Below are 18614 nucleotides of genomic sequence, written 5' to 3'. Positions count from 1 at the left end.
AATTCTCCAAGCGGCTGTCTTCACTCTGTCGGGTCTAGATGTTTCGTCTGAAAATGTTGAAAAATACAAAGCCTGATCCGAACCGATCGAGTTTAAGGAAAGTTAAGGATCAGAGAGGAGCTATAACCTGTGAAGGTCACAGGATGGCAGAAAAGGGTTTAGAAGCTTTCCCATTGCCTCACCCTGTCGCCCCTCACTAGCAAACCCAGGTCACCTCATTTAGCTTTTTCTTTCACTGAGCCCAAACGTGCCGTTGTTGACTGTTAACTTTTTCCACACTTAAATCTCAGAACAGTGTTCAGCTTATTGGTGAGTGTATTGGAATTTCCTCTTGAGAGCAACTTGGCAGTCTGTATAAAATACTCTTCCTATCCAGTAATTATATTTCTAAGAAACTATTTCATGGAAGTAAGGATACACAGGGAGTTATTCCTAACAGCATTATTTATTAGTATAATGGTAAATGTGGAAGCAACCTAAAAACCCAACGCTAAACAATAGTTGACTAAATTATGGGAGCTTATCGAAGGGAACTTTTATGTACACAACCTCTGCCTACTTGCATTAACACCTTCAGAGGCACCTGGGTGGCTCAGTCGGTTGAACGTCAGACTTGGGCTCAGGTCATGATCTCACAGCTCGTGAGTTTGAGCTCTGCGTGGGACTCTGCTGACAGCTCAGAGCCTGGAGCCTGCTTCTGGTTCTGTGTCTCCCTCTCTCTCTGCCCCTAACCCACTCGCATTCTGTCTCTCAAAAATAAATACACGTTTAAAAAAAAAATGTTTTTAAAGACCTTCAATGACCACTCTAGGAGGTAGCTCCCCATTTTATTTCCTTCATGATCGTCATTAAAAGCAATTATTATTTGGATTATTTGTTTACTTGTTCATTGTCTGCCACCTCTACAATGTAAGGGCCTTGTCTTTTTGTTCACCATTGTATCCCCCAGCAGCTGACAGAGTGCCAGCATCTAAGTGGGCATTCAATAAATTCGCTGAATAAATGTTCAACCATAGAAAATTATATTTATGAAGAGGTTAATAATGTGGAAAATGCTTATTCAAAAATTCAAAAAAGTGGGGCACATGGGTTAAGCGACTGACTCTTGATTTCAGCTCAAGTCATGATCTCATGGTTGGTGGGATCAAGCCCCCAGTGCAGAGCCTGCTTGGGCTTCTCTCTTCTTCTCTCTGGCCCTGTCCTACTTGTGTGCCCACACTAGCGCACTCTTTCAAAATAAAAAACTTTAAAAAAAAGAAAAGACAAAAATTCAAAGAAGTATAAAAAACAAAAATATAAAATACTTAAGAAAGTAAATTTATATTTTTAGGATAAAGTATTTTTGTTTTGTTTCTGTATTTTTATTTATTTTTGTGATGTAATCTTTATGCCCAACTTGGGGGTCACACATGCTTCACCCACTGAGCCAGCCAGGCATCCCAGGATAGAGAGTCTTCAGTAAGATACAACGATTTTTTAGCATTTGATATATTTTATTGCATAAAAAAGTTAAAAGTATAACAAAAGCACCAAAAGAAAAAAAAAAAACCCAAAACCCAGGAATAGACTGAGAAAAAATATTGCCACGTAAAAAAGAATTACTACAAATTGGGGGGGGGGGGTGCCTCTCTGGCTCAATCCATGGAGCATATGACTCAATCTTGGGGTCGTGAGTTCAAGTCCCATATTAGGTGCAGAGATTAATTTAAAAATTAAATAATTACTACAAATTAATAACAAAAGCACAACTCAACAGAAAAGCAAAGGATATGAATAGTCAATTCTCAGAAGAAAAAGTTAAATAGCCAACAAATTAGGAAAAGATGAACAACCTCATTAATGCCGTGTGATAACACTGACTGAGAGGTACATAGAATGCACTAGCAGAAGAGGGGTAGCTAAATTAGAGTGGGTTGCAGTGAAGGTCTCCTAGGTAGAATGAATATTAAGCTGATTTAAAGGACGAATAGGAAGGGTGCCTAGGCGGCTCAGTCAGTTGAGTGTTCAACTCTTGATTTCAGCTCAAGTCATGACCTCAGGGTGCCAGATAAAACCCCTGCATGGAGTCTACTTAAGATTCTCTCTCGGGGTGCCTGGGTGGCTCAGTCGGTTAAGTGGCCGACTTCAGCTCAGGTCATGATCTTACGGTCCGTGAGTTCAAGCCCCGCATCGGGCTCTGTGCTGACAGCTCGGAGCCTGGATCCTGTTTCCGATTCTGTGTCTCCCTCTCTCTGACCCTCCCCCGTTCATGCTCTGTCTCTATCTGTCTCAAAAATAAATAAACGTTAAAAAAAAAATTTAAAAAAAAAAAAAAAGATTCTCTCTCTCCTTCTTCCCCTCTTCTCCTGCTCACAAGCTTGTTCTCTCTCTAAATATAAATAAAGGACGGGTAGGAATTAGCAAAAGAAAGCAGAAGGAAACTTGCAAAAGCTGGAAGCTACTACTAATCTCTGACAAATAAGTGCAAGCAAAGAGTGGGAGAATGGAAAGAAATGAGATGAGAGAGAGAAGACAAAGGACTTGTCACAAAGTGCTGGAAGTATGAACTTAATGCTCAAAGATACCTGAAGTCATTGAAGAACTTTTAACTGGAAAGGGACATATTAAGATTAGTATTTACAAAGCTTATTCTGACTTCTCGGTGATAGAATTGAGGAGTGTCCCAATAGCAGCAGAAAGACAAGGTAAGAAATTATTTTTTTTAATTATTTATTTTTTAATTTACATCCAAGTTAGTTAGCATATAGTGTAACAATGATTTCAGGAGTAGATTCCTTAATGCCCCTTTCCCATTTAGCCTATCCCCCCCCCCCCAACAACCCCTCCAGTAACCCTCTGTTTGTTCTCCATATTTAAGAGTCTCTTATGTTTTGTCCCCCTCCCTGTTTTTATATTATTTTTGCTTACTTTCCCTTATGTTCGTCCGTTTTGTACTTTAAAGTCCTCATATGAGTGAACTCATATGATATTTGTCTTTATCTGGCTAATTTCACTTACTGTAATACCCTCTAGTTCCATCCATGTAGTTGCAAATGGCAAGATTTCACTCTTTTTGTTTGCCCAGTAATACTCCATTGTATATAATACCACATCTTTTTTATCCATTCATCCATCGATGGAAATTTGCACTCTTTCCATACTTTGGCTATTGTCGATGGTGCATGTGCCCCTTCAAAACAGAATACCTGTATCCTTTGGATAAATATCTAGTGGTGCAATTGCTGGGTCATAGGGTATTTCTGTTTTTAGTTTTTTGAGGAATCTCCATACTGTTTTCCAGAGTGGCTGCACCAGTTTACATTCCCACCAGCAGTGCAAAAGAGATCCTCTTTCTCCGCATCCTCACCAACACCTGTTGTTGCCTGACTTGTTAATATTAGCCATTCTGACAGGTGTGAGGTGGTTTCTCTTTTTGATTTTGATTTGTATTTTCCTGAGTGATGTTGAGCATTTTTTCACGTGTTTGTTAGCCATCCGGATGTCTTCTTTGGAAAAGTGTCTATTCATGTCTTCTGCCCATTTTTTCAGTGGATTATTTGTTTTCTGGGTATTGAGTTTGATACGTTTTTATAGATTTTGGGTACTAACCCTTTATCTGATATGTCATTTACAAATATCTTCTCCCATCTGCCAGTTGCCTTTTAGTTTTGCTGATTGTTTCCTTCGCTGTGCAGAAGCTTTTTATTTTGGTGAGGTTCCAATAGTTCATTTTTGCTTTTGTTTCCTTTGCTTCTGGAGACACGTTGAGTAAGAAGTTGCTGCGGCCAAGGTCAAAGAGGTTTTTGCCTGCTTTCTTCTCGAGGATTTTGATGGCTTCTTGTCTTACGTTTCAGTCTTTCAACCATTTTGAGTTTATTTTTGTATATGGTGTAAGAAAGTGGTCCAGGTTCAGTTTTCTGCATGTCGCTGTCCAGTTTTCCCAGTACCACTTGCTGAAGAGACTGTCTTTATTCCATTGGATATTCTTTCCTGCTTTGTCAAAGATTAGTTGACCATACCTTTTGGGGTCCATTTCTGGGTTCTCTATTCTGTTCCATTGATCTGAGTGTCTGTTCTTGTGTCAGTTCCATACTGTCTTGATGATTACAGCTTTGTAATACAGCTTGAAGTCCAGAATTGTTATGCCTTCTTCAGCTTTGGTTTTCTTTTTCAGGATTGCGTTGGCTCTTTGGGGTCATTTTTCTGGTTCCATACAAACTTTAGGATTGTTTGTTCTAGCTCTGTGAAGAATGCTGGTGTTATTTTGATAGGGATTGCATTGAATGTGTAGATTGCTTTGGGCAATATCAACATTTTAACAATATTTGTTCTTCCTATCCAGGAGTATGTAATCTTTTTCCTTTTGTGTGTGTGTGTGTGTGTCTTCTTCAATTTCTTTCATAAGCTTTCTATAGTTTTCAGTGTATAGATTTGTCACCTCTTTGGTTAGATTTATATCTAGGTATTTTATGGGTTTTGGTACAATTGTAAATGGGATCAATTCCTTGATTTCTCTTTCTGTTGCTTCATTGTTAGTGTATAGGAATGCAACCGATTTCTGTGCATTGATTTTATATCCTGCAACTTTGCTGAATTCATGAATCAGTTCTAGCAGTTTTTTGGTGGGATCTTTTGGGTTCTCCATATAGAGTATCTTGTCATCTGCGAAGAGTGAAAGTTTGACCTCCTCCTGGCCGATTTGGATGCCTTTTATTTCTTTGTGCTGTCTGATTGCAGAGGTCATTAAGAAATGTAACCCATAAAACAGAACCAAATAAAAATTCTGGAATTAAAAAATACAATATCTGATATTAAAAATTCACTAGATGAATTTAACATCAGACCAGACACAGTGAACAAAAGACCAGTCAGTGACCCTGAAGACAGGGCAAAAGAATCTGTCAAAAAGTAGCACAGAAAGAAAAAGGCTGAGTCTAACATAGAACTAATTAGAACTTCAGAAAGAGAGAGGAAAGAATTAAAGTATCTGAAGTACTTTAAGAAATAATGGCCAATGTTTTTACAGATTTGTTGAAAAAAAAAATAATAAGGCCAAAGATCAAAAAATTCATTGAACCCCAAGCAGGATAAACATAAAGAAAAACATAGTTAGGTATATCATATTGATACTGACAGTCAAAGATAAAAAGAAAATCTTTGGAACAGCCAGAGGGGACTTGGGGGAAAAGACACATTTCATTCAGGGGAACAGCAATAAAAACAAATGTGGACTTCTTATAAAACATAACGCAAATAAGAAGAAAATGGAATGACTTCTTTAAAGTGCTTACAGAAAACAAAACTGTGAACTGAGAATTTTAAATGCAGCAGAAATATCTTAAAATATAAAGGTAAAATAAGGATATTTCAGTTTAACAAAAGATGAAAGATTTGTCATCAGCAGACTTGGAACATAAGAAATGTTGTGGGAGGGGCACCTGACCTAGCTGACCTAGCTCAGTCAGTTGAGCATCTGACTCTCGATTTTGGCTCAGGTCATGATCCCAGGGTTGTGGGATTAAGCCCTATGTCAGTCTCCCTGCTGAGCATGAAGCCTGCTTAAGATTCTCTCGCTCCCTCTGCCACTCCTCTGCTCACTCTCTCTCTCAAAAATAATTATATATATATAAATATATATGTATGTATATATTTATATACATGTATGTATATATTTATATTTATATATATATATAATTTTCCTTCTATATAGAAGGAAATGCAGATCTACAGAGGAATGAAGAGTGCCCCAAATGCTAAAACACAGGTAACTATAAAAGAACTTTTCCTCATGTAATTTTTATAAGATAATTGGTAATCATACATTATTGGTGGGAGTTTTAAATGGTACAGCCCCACTTTGGAACAAGGTTTGGCAACTTCTTATAAAACTAAATAAACACCTACCTTATGACCCCTCAATGCCACTCTTAAGTATTCACCCATCAAGACTGAAAATAAGTGTCCACAAAAAGAGTTATACACAAATATTCGTAGCAGCTATAATCACAATAGCTAAAATCACTGGAAACAAATGGTGTGAGGACAGTGTCCCTGAAGTGGGGTGGGCTGGCATAGGGTGTCAGAGCCCAGACAGAATGAGGAGGCTGGTTTGGCATAGAAGCTTAAAACCCAGGCAAGTGAAGAGAGGCAGCCCATTCCAAGTTTTCAGAACCCAAGCCAGGTTTGACAGAGGTCCCCAAGACTACCCCCAGGTTCAATGATTAACTAGGACCCAGCACATAGTCATACTCATTGCTAGGATTTATTACAGCAAAATGATACAAACCAAAATCAGCAAAAGGAAAGGTACATGAGGTAAAGTCCAGAGGATATCTTGTATCCACTAGATACAAGTTTCTGAGGGTTCTCTCTCCCAGTGGAGTCATACAGAACATGCTTAATTCCTCCAGCAACAAATTGTGACAACATGTATGAAATGTTGTCTACCAGGGAAGCCTATTAGAGACTCAGGGCCCAAAGTTTTTGTTGGAAGTTGGTCATATAGGCACTCTATGCCTAGCCAGAATCCCAGATACCCACAAGGAAAGCAGTTTGTTCAGTATAAAGCATGTTATTTATACAAACAGTTGGGACACAGTGAGCCACCCTTCTCACGGGAATGCTGAAACCCTCCTGAAATCCAAGTTACCAGATGCTAGCCACAGGCCAACCTTTCAAGCAGGCTCTTCTATGGAGAGCAGTCTCAGGTCTGCTATATTAACTCTTCTCTGCTCACCAGGTGACAAGGGTATCCCTCAGAAGGAGCAGCTCAAACCAGGTTTTCAATGCCAAAGGAGGATGAGGAGAGTGTCCCCACAGGAGGCAATGATGGCACAAGAAGTCAGAGGCAAAACTGGGTGAAAGTGCCTCCATGTAGGGCAACCTGGTGCAAGGTGTCTGTTGGAGTTCAAGTGGGATAAGGTGGGCATCTACACAGGAGAGAGAGGGGTACAGGAATAAGAGATTGGTTACAGACTAGTAGATCGATAAAAAATAAGTAATAGTATTAGGAATAATAGAAGCCTGGATTTTCTTACCAGTATTAGAGTTAGAAACATGGAAAGGTAGAAAAGTGGAATGAAACCCGTGATGTGTATTGAAATTGGAGGTATTGGTGCAAAATCATAGTTTTCAGTACATGGATAGATGATAGGTAGATCAATAGATGATGGATCGATGTAGGAATGAATATAAATATAAATAAGTGTGTCTACTAAAAGGGCCTGGGGGTAGGAGTGCGTGGCTCACTCAGATGGTAGAGCATGTGATTTTTTTTAAATTTTTAAAAAATATTTATTTATTTTTGAGAGAGACAGAGACAGAGCTTGAGCAGGGGAGAGGCAGAGAGAGAGGGAGACACAGAATCCAAAGTAGGTTCCAGGCTCCGAGCTGTCAGCACAGAACCTGATGCAGGGCTCGAACCCACGGACGGTGAGATCATGACCTCTAAAGTCGGACGCCCAACCGACTGAGCCACCCAGGCACCCCTAGAGCATGTGATTTTTGATCTCAGGGTCATGAGTTTGACTCCCACACTGGGCATAGAGTTTACTTAAAAAAAAATAAAAATAAAAAATGAAAGAGCTTGGGGACAATGACACCCAAAAACAATCAATATACTTAGTGTCAAGAACTTGGTTTTAAATAACATTCTCCATTTCTTGGAGAAATGGCTGATTGCAAGTTTGGGGCATGGAAAAATACAAGTGAGACTGGAACATCTTGTGCAAGAAACAAGGAAGTGCTCAAAGAATGACAGGGACATATCAAAGGGACTCGAGCAAGCTTGAAGAAGCTCTAGTGATGAAATCGCATGTAATGTGAGCTGCAAAATAAATAATGATATTTTTAACAGACTATAGCCCATCGGATAAAATATGAAATTATGAGTTTATATTAATAAAAAATCAGGGGCATGTAGGTGGCTCCATCGGTTGAGTGTCTTACTCTTGATTTCAGCTCATAATTCCAGGTCATAATTCCAGGGTCATAGAATTAAGCCTGACCCTGCTCTGAGCTTGGGGCCTGCTTAAGATTTCTCTCCCCCCACCCCCTCTCTCCCTGTGCTCCTCTCCCCCACTCATGTGCTTTTTCTCTCTAAAATGAAATAAAAAATAAATAAAAATTTAAAATCAATGAATAAATTAAAATTTTGATGAAAATATAATATTTACATAGTTTCAATACACCATAAAATATGATTAATTACAAAAGGAGAAAGTAACTTTATATATCATATCAACAACTGCTGGTAACAATTATGAAAGAAATAAATGCACAAATCACAATTATAGTTGAAGATTTTGCAATTCATTTCTCAGTAACTAACAAAATAAGTAGATCTTCTGTATCCTGATTGTGACATTAGTTATGTAAATCTGTTTATTTGCTAAAATTCATAAAACAGCATTGCAAAAACTCAATTATACTGTAGAATAATTAAAATAAAATAAAAATAATACATACACATGTATATTAGAAAGAGTGGCAAAGTCAATTAACAACCTGATTTTACACCTTAAGGAACTAGAAAAAGAAGAGCAAACTGAGTCCACAGCCAGCAGTAGAAAGAGAACAATGGCGTGGAGGCAAAAACAAGAGAATAGAAAAACAACATGAAGAAAATCAACAACACCAAAAGCTGGTTCTTTAAAAAAGATCAACAAAATCGACAAATCTTTACCTAGGTTGACTGAAATATAAAGTGAGAAAAACCACATTACCAAAATCAGGAAAGAAAGTAGAACATCACTACAGATTTTACAGAAATAAAAAGGATTATAAAAGAATATTATGAACAATTCTCTTCAGGAGAAGAACCGGATGGCAGGGGAACAGTGATGTTTTACTACTTGAATTTTATCCTGTGTGCACGAATAATATATTTAACCAATAACAACAAATTTCTGAGCACAAGAACAGATCAAGAAGAAAATAATAATTAAAATATAAATTATTCTTACTGTATTCTCTGAAGTTTTTGCAATACGCTTGTGTCACTTTCATGATTAAAATAAAAATAATTTTTAAATGTTTGTAATGTCCATATGCATACAATTTTGGCTGTCTTTCTTTAACTTACTATCATATCAAGTCTTACCTCTTCTCAGACTAGAGAAATTGAGTGAAAACAGCATCTTCTCCTTGGCTGGTAAGCGGGAACTGGAAACCCTAACCTTTGCATTCCCAGGTGAGGAGACCTCAGTCTGAGCTGGGAATGGAAGTAGTTTAAGAAACAGAAAAAGAAGAGTGGTTTCTCAGGGAGCCAAAGAAGGAGGATTGGTCCTAAAAATAGATTGGAATGTAGTGGCTGGACTCAGGCATTTAGAACTAATTTTTAAGTCCAGCTGTCAGACAGGGCAGGCCAAAAGCCAGCAGGATCAGGTCCCTGGAAACCAGCTGGTGAAGTTGGAAAGAAGAAGCAGGCAATGAATGTGGGGTAGGCAGGGTCAGTACCTTCAAATACTGGCACAGCAGTGAGTTCTGTCCCCAGACTGGGTGGGGAAAGGCCTGGGCTCCAATCAAGAGCAACTAGCCAGGTCAGACTCTCTGGACTGACATCACTCTTATGCCCAAAGAATGTAGGCAGCTCAGACTGCCTTTTCATTTATGCTGGCTGGAAAGAGTGCAGAATGAGTCCAAATGGTTCAAGGCTTTGAGGGTTGGCCTTCTGGCCCACTTCCGTCAATGCTATTTGCCCAGGCCAGTGAAGAATCCTGGTCTCCAAAGAGTCAAGAGTATCTGAACAAATCAGATTAACTCTTTTATTTTTAAAAAGTATTTATTTTTTCCATAGGACATGTCATTGATCATCATTATATGGCATACTTGTATGGACTATTTTGTTTTGTTTTGTGGTGCTTTTCCAGTTGGAATGGAAGTTCTGTGAGGGCAGGGCACTTTTTCTGTTTCATTCATTGCTGTGTTCTCAAAGCTCAGAAGAGTGACACAAACAGTTGCTCAGAAGACTTTTTAAAATATGTTTATTTATTTTTGAGAGAGAGAGAGAGAGGAGGAGGAGGAGGGACAGAGAGAGAGGGAAACAGAGGATCTGAAGCACTGACAGTACAAAGCCCAATATGGGGCTTGAACTCACGAACTGTGAGATCATGACCTGAGCCGAAGTCCAACACTTAACCAACTAAGCCATCCAGGCACCCAGGGAAGATTTTTGTCGAGATACACAAAAGTATCATGGCCAACAGCTTGTCACAAAAAGTTCAAATAGTAAAGTTCAAAATGAAAAATTAAGTGTCCTTCACCATGTCTCCATCTAATTCTACCCCCTTAAGATAACCATTATAACATTTTGGTGTGTACAATACTAATCCTAGAAAAATCTGTCTTGCTCATTTCTGCACATCTTAGGCAGACCACAGTCCCTGGCCCATAAGAAGTACTTGATAATAACTACTTGAAAATTCATTGAATGGGTTATAAGCAGTCTTAGGGTTGGGAAGGGGCAGCCAAAAAAGGGTTGGCCACTACAGGCTACTTCCCCAAACAAGTTAGGGTGAGTTCTTTGAATTAGGTATTCAGCTATACATCACTAGTATTGAGGAGAATGCCTGAACACTCTACCAATTATTTATTAAGCACTTAGTCAATGACCCACCCACATACTGGGTAGACAAATTTGATTCTTCAAATACTTCTGGCTTCTTTGAATAAGACTCTTTGCCCTATTAAACTGGTCCAGTGCCTTCTTACCAGAGCATGTTGGCCCCAGGACAGAACTCCCATCCCAAGGGGCTCTCTATATCTCTTGGATGTTGGCAAAACAAAATGAGAAGACCCTCCCATAGGCCAACAGACACAGATAACCCAGGCTCATGCCCAGCATGTCTGGATGGAACACTGCCCAGTTAGAACCTCTGGGAGACAGAGATCTGTCAGCATCTCTTTGTGAGGGTGTCTCAGGGGATTTGTCTGAGTGCCAGCTTCTCTGTGGAAAATGCAATCAAAGCCAGAAAAAACCAGCAACTCAGCCACACTGAAAATACAATATTGAAGCATTAAGCTGGAATGTGGCAATTTACAGCTGTCACACCACACTCACTAAGTGAAATCACATTTTGTGCCAGATTTCCAAAGGCATAATCATATGAAAACTATTTTTATTGCCTTGATGCACGGTTAAAAGTAGTTTACCACAAATATAAGAAAGTCTACTATGGGATCTCTGTTGAGGAGCATAAATACGGAGAGCAAAGCAGTTGTTTTCTACTTTATTTCAGGAAACATTTAGTTATAAATAAAGTGATGCAATGAGCACAGAAGAGTGATTTAGGGTGGATTCTTTGCTAGTCAATAACATCATTGAATCAATAAAATGGAATCAAATTGTAGAATTTACCTTCATTATAGGAAAGCTTCTTAGTAGGCCTGGACTACAATTTGGGCTTCAGTTCACCTTTATTTTCTTCTTGACTTCTGCATATTCCCTACAGGCCTTTTAACTTCCAGAAGTTAAACACAATCTTTCAATCTTACACTGTACTTGCCGTCAGGTTCTGTCAGTGAGGGTTGGGGGGAATGAAGAGAGGACTCATACTCTCAGTATCCAAAACATTAAAATTGCCAAATAATTCCCAGGCCCTTGTGCCTGCTAGTTCCTTGGCTGGAGAGGCTCTTTTCCCAAATCTTTGAGGTGCTGCCTCCTCGTCATTCAGGTTTCAGTCAAATGTCGGTCCTTCCTGACTATCATACTTGCTATTACCCTCTTCTCATCACTCTGCTTCATGACACTTAGTCTTGTTGTCCTCATGTCACGTCATCTGAAATTTTATTATTGATCTGATTATTGTCCGTTTCCCTAGGTAAGACCTAAGCACCATGAAAGCAAGCACCTTGTCTCCCTTGGTGACCACAGTATTCCAGCACTGCTTGGTACACAGCAGGATTTTTATAAATATTTATTTATAATTGAATTGGTGGTGGTTCACAGATGGCAAGCAAGTGACTAAGAGAAAGAGCTTTGGAAGGGTGATTTATTTAAAGATTTAAAAAGAAAAATTTTTAATTTTCAGTGAATTATCTTCTTGCCAAAAAGTAAAAGAAATGAATTGGGATTATTGTGTCCATTGCCAACTTCTAACTGTGCTCTTGGCCCCAGTTTCTTTACATGGTATGAGTGTATAAAACACAGAATGCTAGTTTCACCACTTGGATCTGAGATCAGAGGAAATCAAAAACCATTAGCAAATCTTAGAAACCATTATACATGTTTTCCTCATTAGCTCTTGCAAGAGTCTCCCTAAAACATACTGTTATTCAATGGAACATGCAAATTAATAATGAAAAAGTTTGCTCAACTAAGATGAAGAGATTACACATGTATGGAGAAGACACATTGTAAAACTTTTTAAAATTTACATCTGAGTTTGTTAGCATACAGTGCAATAATGATTTCAGGAGTAGAATCCAGTGATTCATTCCCTACATATAACACCCAGTGTTCATCCTCCTTAATGCCCCTTGCCCATTTAGCTCATCCCCCAACCCACAATCCCTCCAGCAACCCTCAGTTTGTTCTCTATGTTTATGTTATATTATTTTTTATGTTTTGCCCCCTCCCTGTTTTTATATTATTTTTGCTTCCCTTCCTTTATGTTCATCTGTTTTGTATCTTAAATTCCACATGAGTGAATTCATATATTTCTCTTTCTCTGACTGACTAATTTCACTTAGCATAATACACTCTAATTCCATTCATGTTGTTGTAAGTGGCAAGATTTCATTCTTGTTGATCGCCGACTAATATTCCATTATACTTTGGCTATTGTCAATAGCACTGCTATAAACATTGGGGTGCATGTGCTTCAAAACAGCACACCTGTATTCTTTGGATAAATACTTAGTGGTGCAGTTGCTGGGTCATGGGGTAATTTGATTTTTAATTTTTTGAGGAAACTCTATACTGTTTATCAGAGTGGCTGCACCAGTTTGCATTCCCACCAGCAATGCAAAAGGGTTCCTCTTTTTTCCCATCCTTGCCAACATCTGTTGTTGCCTGACTTGTTAATTTTAGCCATTCTGACAGGTGTGAGGTGCTATCTCATTGTGGTTTTGATTTGTATTTCCCTGATAATAAGTGATGTTGAGCATTTTTTCACGTGTTTGTTAGCTATCCGGATGTCTTCTTTGGAAAAGTGTCTATTCATGTCTTCTGCCCATTTTTTCAGTGGATTATTTGTTTTCTGGGTATTGAGTTTGATACGTTTTTATAGATTTTGGGTACTAACCCTTTATCTGATATGTCATTTACAGATATCTTCTCCCATCTGCCAGTTGCCTTTTAGTTTTGCTGATTGTTTCCTTCGCTGTGCAGAAGCTTTTTATTTTGGTGAGGTCCCAATGTTCATTTTTGCTTTTGTTTCCCTTGCCTCTGGAGACACGTTGAGTAAGAAGAAGTTGCTGCGGCCAAGGTCAAAGAGGTTTTTGCCTGCTTTCTTCTCGAGGATTTTGATGGCTTCTTGTCTTTACGTTTCAGTCTTTCAACCATTTTGAGTTTATTTTTGTGTATGGTGTAAGAAAGTGGTCCAGGTTCAGTTTTCTGCGTGTCGCTGTCCAGTTTTCCCAGTACCACTTGCTGAAGAGACTGTCTTTATTCCATTGGATATTCTTTCCTGCTTTGTCAAAGATTAGTTGACCATACCTTTTGGGGTCCATTTCTGGGTTCTCTATTCTGTTCCATTGATCTGAGTGTCTGTTCTTGTGTCAGTACCATACTGTCTTGATGATTACAGCTTTGTAATACAGCTTGAAGTCCAGAATTGTTATGCCTTCTTCAGCTTTGGTTTTCTTTTTCAGGATTGCGTTGGCTCTTTGGGGTCATTTTTCTGGTTCCATACAAACTTTAGGATTGTTTGTTCTAGCTCTGTGAAGAATGCTGGTGTTATTTTGATAGGGATTGCATTGAATATGTAGATTGCTTTGGGCAATATCAACATTTTAACAATATTTGTTCTTCCAATCCATGAGCATGGAATGTTTTTCCATTTTTTGTGTCTTCTTCAATTTCTTTCATAAGCTTTCTATAGTTTTCAGTAAAACTTTTTTTAAAGTTTATTTATTTTGGGGCACCTGGGTGGCTCAGTCGGTTAAGCCGCCGACTTCAGCTCAGGTCATGATCTCACGGTCCGTGAGTTCAAGCCCCGCGTCAGGCTCTGTGCTGACAGCTCAGAGCCTGGAGCCTGTTTCAGATTCTGTGTCTTCCTCTCTCTCTGTCCCTCCCCTGCTCATGCTGTGTCTCTCTCTGTTTCAAAAATAAATAAACGTTAAAAAAAAAAAAAATTAAAAAAAAAATAAATCTTAAAAATAAAGTTTATTTATTTTGAGAGAGAGAGAGAGAGAGAGCAGAGAGAGAGAGGGAGAGAGAATCCCAAGCAGGCCCTGAGCTGTTAGCACAGAGCCTAATGCAGGGCTCAAATCCACAAACCATGAGATCACGATTTGAGCCAAAGTTGGACGTTTAACCAACTGAGCCACCCAGGCGCCCTGAGAAGACACATTTTAAAAGGATAGAAAGGGGCGCCTGGGTGGCTCAGTTGGTTGGGCGGCCGACTTCCACTCAGGTCATGATCTCGCGGTCCGTGAGTTCGAGCCCCGCGTCGGGCTCTGTGCTGACAGCTCAGAGCCTGGAGCCTGTTTCAGATTCTGTGTCTCTGACCCTCCCTGTTCATGCTCTGTCTCTGCCTGTCTCAAAAATAAATTAAAAAATGTTAAAAAAAATTAAAAAAAAAATAGTATAGAAAAAGTGCCCACCAGAAAAGAAAAAAAGCGGGGGGGCAATTGAACTAGTATCAATAAGATCATCCTTTTCTTTAGTTCTCTGTGGTGAAAAGACTATAAAGATGGATATGAACCAACAAGTGTTGGTGAGAGTGTGAAGAAAAAAGAACCCTTGTGCACTATTGGTGGGAATGCAAACTGGTGCAGCCACTGTGGAAAACAATATGAAGGTTCCTCAAAAAATTAAATGGAATTACCATATGATCCAGTCATTCCACTTACTGGGTAGTTACCCAGAGAATACAAAAACATAAATATGGAGAACAAACTGAGGGTTACTGGAGGGGTTGTGCAAGGGCGGGGAATGGGCTAAATGGGTAAGGGGCACTAAGGCATCTACTCCTGAAATCATTGTTGCACTATATGCTAACTAATTTGGATGTAAATTAAAAAAAAAAAAGACATATGTACCCCTTTTGTTTATAGCAGCATTATACAATAGCCAAGATATGGAAGCATCCCAAATGTCCATCTTTAGATGAATAAAGAAGTAATATATATATATATATATACATATATATATTAGAAGTAAAATATATATATATATATTAGAAGTAATACTTCTAATATATATATATATATTTTACTTCTAATATATATATATATGTATATATATATATTAGAATATTACTTAGCATAAAAAAGGAATGAAATCTTGCCATTTTCAATGATGTAAATGTGATGAGGGACCATAAATCAAGCTGACACCCCGCAAAACCCTCCTCCCTCAGGTGGGGTATGTGTGATATTCCTGTCTCCATCAGTTTATAAATGTCCTTGTAAATCACCAGAAAAAAAGGCAATCTTATCAATAGCCTAGTCTCTAGAAACCCATAGACTCCGCTTCCTGGAGCCCTATCATCACCATCCCTTCCATAGTGATGTGAGGAACAAAGACAAGACGGAAATGGTAGATACAATTAAATTCCTTTATAACCTGCAGCCCATTGGCTAATACTTGAGGCAGGAGGAATATACCATTTCTCCAGAAACTCCCAACTATCTTAATGTTAATGATTGGCTAGAGGGAAAAACAACCTTAGCTTGACAATAGCTAGGCCTCCAGTATCTTATGAGTCATCTTTAGCATATCAAAGTCCTTGTGGAAATCTCCCTTTGGCCTTTACCTCTTCCAACTCCAAGGTATATATATAACCAGTCCCTCTTCACAATCCCAGTGTAGCTCTTCCTGCCCACGGGTCCTGTCCCCATGCTTTAATAAAATCACCTTTTGCTCCAAAGATGTCTCAAGAATTTTTTCTTGGCCATAGGCTCCAGACTCCACCACCACTCCAAAACTGCATCGGATGGAGCTAGAGAGTATAATGTTAAGTGAAATGAGTCGGTCAGAGAAAGACAAATACCATAGGGTTTTACTCATATGTGGAATTTAAGAAACAAACAAATGCGCAAAGGGGAAAAAAAGAGAGAGAGAGAGACGAGCCAAGAAACAGACTCTGAACTATAGAGAACAAACTAATGGTTACCAGAGGAGAGGTGGGGATAGGCAATATAGGGGGATGTGCAATATAGGTGAAGGGGACTAAGAGCATACCTTTTGTGATGAGGACTGAGTAATGTATAGAATTGTTGAATCACTATATTGTACACCTGAAACTAATATAACACTGTATGTTTATTATACTGGAGTTTTAAATATAAATAAATAAATAAATAAATAAATAAATAAATACTGGGGGAAAATACTATAAGAATGGTAAAAATTAAGATATTTTATGGCCTTTATACTTGTGATGAATTAATACCAAGTAAATATGTATATTTGCATCATTAAAAAAATTAACATTAGCAATCACAGCTTTATCCTAAGTGTCCAAAATATGACTTTGGTAATATTGCCTCTCTGAAATCTTTTTTTTTTTTTTTTTTTTTTTTTTTAGAGATAGAGAGACTGAGTCTGTGAGTGGAGAGGGGCAGAGGGAGAGGGAGAGAGAATCCCAAGCAGGCTCCACAGCAAGCGCAGACCCCAACTCAGGGCTCCATCTCACAAACCCTCTCATGAACAAGTGAGATCAAGAACTGAGCTGAAATCAAGAGTCAGAGGCTTAACTGACTGAGCCACTCAAACACCTCTCCTCTCTGAAATCTTTTTGGATCAGTGTGGAAATTTTTATGTAAGGAGCAAGGCCCTCAAAAATAATGGCAATTGATTTCATTCCTCTTACCTTCACTTTCATCATCTATAAAATAGAACTAGTAATCCTTATCATATACAATAGATAATGTATACCTAGCTTTAGGCATAAGTACCTAGCTTTAGTAGATATTCAATAAATGTTATTTTTGGGTTATCACTCTCTTTAAAGTAATTGATCCATGGGGCAACTGGATGGCTCAGTCAGTTGAGCATCCAACTTCAGCTCAGGTCATTGTCTACTGGTTCATGAATTTGAGCCCAGGATCAGGCTTTGGATCCTCTGTCCCCCTCTCTCTCTCTGCCCCTCCCCCTTTCACTCTCTCTCTCTTTCTCTCTCTCTCTTTCTGTGTCAAATAAACATTTAAAAAAGCTTTAAAATAAAAATATAAAGGTACTTGAGATCCAGAAACCCTTTGAGTAGCATCTGGGCTTCTGGTCTGTGATCTGCTTTAGCCACACTGAGCTTTATTATACATCCTCCCTGGAGGCTTATTCAGCAGGCATCGTGGGAAATAAGAGTGTTCTAATTGTAAGCTGTCCCTCTTGTCAGAACAATAAAACAACAAAATCAAGCACCGTTTCCAGTCTTCTCTCCAGCATCAACTGTGCTTCAGTAATCTAACGCTAAAGAGGTACCTAGGGTAAAACTAAACAGTGTGCACCCATCCAGTGGAGGCTACCATTTCATCAGAGGCCACAGCAGGAGCAGAACAAAACAGAACCACAGCAGTGAGTTTCAGGGATGCATTCCTAACAAGAGGAAGCTAGCTATATAAGGAGAGCTCTGACTGTCTCATCTCTCTTCCTGACCCAGTCCCAAGAACTGGGAAGGGGACCCAGTGCCCCAGAACATGATCCAATGCCACCCACCCTCCAGGCACCCTCTAGGTCACTACAACAGGAGGATGATTGAAAAAGTCAAACAGTGTCCTCCTGCCAGTAAGTCTAGCTTGTATTGGGTGAGGCAGAGAACTTGGAACCAATCATGAGACTGATGTTTGAAACCAGATTGAACTGAATTGTAGTAGTCAAGTCATAGAATCTTCCAGGGGTGTCATTAAGGTACAGGAGACAGGGATTTGCCATCCCAGTTTAAAGTGGTAATTGAAAATAATAATAACACAGAATAATTACTGAATGCTTACCATGTGCCTAGCCTGTTCAAGAACTTTGCATACATCAGCCCATCTAATCTTCATAATAACCTTGTGAAGTAGGTCCATTACAATCTCCACTGGATGCAAGAGGGAACTGAGGCACAGAGAAGTTAATTTTCCTAATTCAGGCTCTGGCAGTCCTGCTCCAGAGCCAAGCTTTCACTTAATATGTTCTACTGCTTCTTCTGTCCTGATAGGTTTAGATTTCATCATAAGCCAATTACTAATATATGTGGAGCCCACCACATATCAAAACCATATAATGTGATAATGTGTGAGTTCAGAGTTCTCTCTTCTGTTTAAACAATAAAATCTCTCAAGATATGAATTTTAAGAAATCTCAGCTTATTCAAACAAAAAAGGGAAGGCCCACTTGGGTTGCAGGGTAAAGGCCAAATGAAAATCACCTGCTAAGAAGAGTTAAGAAGGCATCTGCCCTGTGTGCTACTGCCTGTCTCTCACTCTACTGTTATTTGTTAAGGAAGCTCTACAACCAATATGGGACTTAAACTCACGACCGTAAGATC

General features: G+C 38.9%; 1 long non-coding RNA gene across 1 annotated transcript; it reads right to left on the bottom strand.

The window, feature by feature from the left end:
* Window positions 1–6222: 6222 nt before the first annotated feature.
* LOC109271116 (uncharacterized) lies at window positions 6223–10229 on the bottom strand. The gene is made up of 2 exons (XR_002081826.2): window positions 9080–10229; window positions 6223–6908 (listed from the first exon to the last, which is right to left on the bottom strand). It is a non-coding gene; the product is annotated as an uncharacterized LOC109271116 (long non-coding RNA).
* Window positions 10230–18614: the final 8385 nt, after the last annotated feature.

Source organism: Panthera pardus, unplaced genomic scaffold (genome assembly GCF_024362965.1).
Source record: "Panthera pardus isolate Hobbes unplaced genomic scaffold, ASM2436296v1 HiC_scaffold_12, whole genome shotgun sequence".
Classification (NCBI taxonomy): Eukaryota; Metazoa; Chordata; class Mammalia; order Carnivora; family Felidae; genus Panthera; species Panthera pardus.
This window is presented reverse-complemented; position numbering and strand designations above follow the sequence as displayed.